Genomic DNA, 3,230 nt, shown 5'->3' on the forward strand with positions numbered 1-3,230 from the left:
CGGTCCCACGGGGAAACGGTCCCACGGGGAAACGGTCCCACGGGGAAAGGGTCCCACGGGGAAAGGGTCCCACGGGGAAACGGTCCCACTGGGAAACGGTCCCACAGGGAAACGGTCCCACAGGGAAACGGTCCCACGGGGAAACGGTCCCATGTGGAAACGGTCCCACGGGGAAACGGTCCCACAGGGAAACGGTCCCACTGGGAAACGGTCCCACAGGGAAACGGTCCCACAGGGAAACGGTCCCACGGGGAAACGGTCCCATGTGGAAATGGTCCCACAGGGAAATGGTCCCACAGGGAAACGGTTCCACTGGGAAACGGTCCCAGAGGGAAACGGTCCCATGGGGAAACAAAGTCCAGAAATGTCCCCTTTCACCATTTTAAGGTTCCTAGAGCTTAAAACCTGCAGCTTCTTGATAAAGATTCCCTCAGTAGATGGATGCTAAGCTAGTTAACATGATACTGTTGGTCCACAGAAACCAGCTGGAGTTCAATCAGTCTTTCTGCAGGATCAGAGCAGAAAACCTAAATCTTTTAATCTAAATGTCCTGCAGATAGAAATAAAACTCCTTCTACTAGTAAGTAAACATCCGTTTCTGTTTGTTTCTGTCAAATTAGTTTCAGTTCTTAAAGTTACTGAACTTTAATGAATCAAACAGTGAGACCAAACCTTCAGACGGAGACACCTTTTCATTGCGGTTCTGATGGGACCAAGTTAATAACCCGAATGATTCAGCCAATAAGAAGCTGAAGCACCAATCATAAATTAGCCACCGCTTAGAGATGAAAAAGATTAATTCCTGCAGGGATGGATGCTCTGCTCTGAGAATGTTAAATAGGGAAACCTTTTCCTGATCGGCATAATTAATATATTTCGATGCAGAGATAATCTGAAGGCAAACGGGTCTGATTCACGTTTGGTTCTAAAGAACCGAGATCAGTTCAGATTTAAAGCTTTCTCTTTAATTAAAGGCGCCAAACTCTAATCCTGGAATCATCAAATTTCTATCCAAACAAATAAAGTGGATTTTATTAAATAGATTTCAGGGTTGGTTATTGATTAATGCTGATTATTAATAGGTTATGGATTGAAGGAATGAGGAAATCTGCTTTCTGGTCAAGCAAAAGAAAACCTGAAGGATTATTTATTTACACTTGTTTTCCTTTCTTTGAGCTAATTTTCCAGTATTTGATTTCTAATCATCTTTAGATCTGTTAACAATCTGTTTTTTTTTTTTTTCCTCAAACTGTGCCGACAGAGGATTCCTCTCACCGTCTCAAAAAACAAATGTTTGGTTTTGATCCTCCCGCTGACCTGCAGGGACCTCGATGCCAGAAGTCCTCACTCCCTTAAACTGCTAAACGGCTTCTGACAATCGCTGTCCTCAGAAAAAATCAGTCGTAGTAGAATCCTGCCGACAACGCCAAATTGTAGCGGGAAAAAAATATTCAACTATTTGCTTAGTTAAAAAAAACAGTAATCAATGGATTTCACTCAGTCAGCACTTTATTTTTATTTCTTTGCAAAGAGAGAACAGTTCATCATACTGCCCTTATTACGGTAATCAGCCCTGTTCTGCCTGAGCAGCGTTCGTTCCTCCTAACTTACAACAATGGAAAGTAGTCAGAGTCAAAACTAATTCCAGACACTTTGGTTAAACAGTAACATGTTGTAAAACTCTGCTGAATCAGTATCTGGTTCAGGGATTGTAGAAAAAGCTCAAAGACTGTTTCATTTGTCTTTTTAAAGTTGTTTTTATTTTATTTTTTTTGTCTCTTCTGTTTCTGCACATGAAAAAATGTAAATCTCATTTTCCCACAATGCTTTACTCTTTCATTTGCTCTTGGACCCTTTGAAAGGACGAGGAAAACGATGTTTGTGAATGTCGACCATCAGTGTTTCTGCCTGGTTTCATGTTTTATTTTTATTTGTTTTTCCTGCCATCAGTGTTTAAACGGAGAGCAAAGCCTCTTCTTCTGGACCCAGAGTCCTCCTTCTGTCACAAATAAAACTACAACTAAACAAAAAGCCTAAAAAAACAAAGCTTAAAGCTGTTAAAAAAAATGTATGTGTTTAGATTCTGTTCTTTTTTTATATAAAATAAAATACAAATAATATAAATACCAACACTGAACAAAGTGGACAAAGAATAAAAGGTATATTTTTTATTCTGTATATATGGAAAGCCAGACTCCAATATGTTGCTTTGCTTTCTTGTACAAATGAAACGTGTTTGTGTCTTTTTTTTTTTTAATCTTATTTATTTTACTGTATTCTTTGTTTTAGGCTTCACTATTAAAGTCTGAAGGATGTACACCAAGAACATGTGTCGCTTTTTCTTCTCTGCAGCTGGTTTCCATGCAAAGTCAATGGTTGACGCGCTGATCTGGGAGCTGGCAGGGAGTCAGACGCAGCACTGCTGATGCAGAGCGCTATGATCACTCCTCTGAAACAGTTTATTAACGCCTAAAATAACTTCAAATGTAGAAACCTGCCGGCAGAATATGTTGGCTTTTATTATCCTGCTGCCTGCAGCTTGTAGCACAGACCTGAAAAACGCTAACATCTACTTCCAGCCGCCACCAACAGGAGGGGAGCCCCGCCCCTTCTTCTGTATTGCACCCATTTTTTAAAGATCAAATGTATTCTGGAATATTATTACCTATATTTACTATTATTTTACAATTAATTAGCGATCTAAAGTAGCCGAAATTCGAAAACAGTCATTATCAGTCTTGAAGGAAAGCACTGCCGTCTAAGACAGACTGAGCTCTGCTATTTAATAAGGAGATAAAAAAAAGTCTCCGTTTATTTTTATTCTTTTTATTTAAATCTGAGGACAGAGGAGGACAAATGGAACATCTTAAAAATGACTTTCATAGAAATTTTAGACAAATAAAACATTTATTCCACTTGTAGAAAACAAACGGTTGTTGTTGACACAAAGTTAAAAGTAGTGTAGCTTAATGTGGCTAACTGAGCGACAAATAATTGTCCTTTACCACCCTGACACATGTAACTGAGGGGGAGGGCCTAATAAGCTTATGCTTCATCCTCCTTTTTGAAACCTGATGTTTATGAAGCATTCAATGTAAACATAGTTAAATCATATGTTTCAAAATAAATGAAAAAAAAAATGAAAAAGGAAATGAGCTAACAGAGGCTAACCTGTTAGCTACTGAGCGCAGCTAGCCACAGCGCTACCCAGCTCTTTATATCATGGCCTA

The sequence above is a fragment of the Cyprinodon variegatus genome, unplaced genomic scaffold (assembly GCF_000732505.1).
Source record: "Cyprinodon variegatus isolate N-32 unplaced genomic scaffold, C_variegatus-1.0 Scaffold1747, whole genome shotgun sequence".
NCBI classification, from domain to species: domain Eukaryota; kingdom Metazoa; phylum Chordata; class Actinopteri; order Cyprinodontiformes; family Cyprinodontidae; genus Cyprinodon; species Cyprinodon variegatus.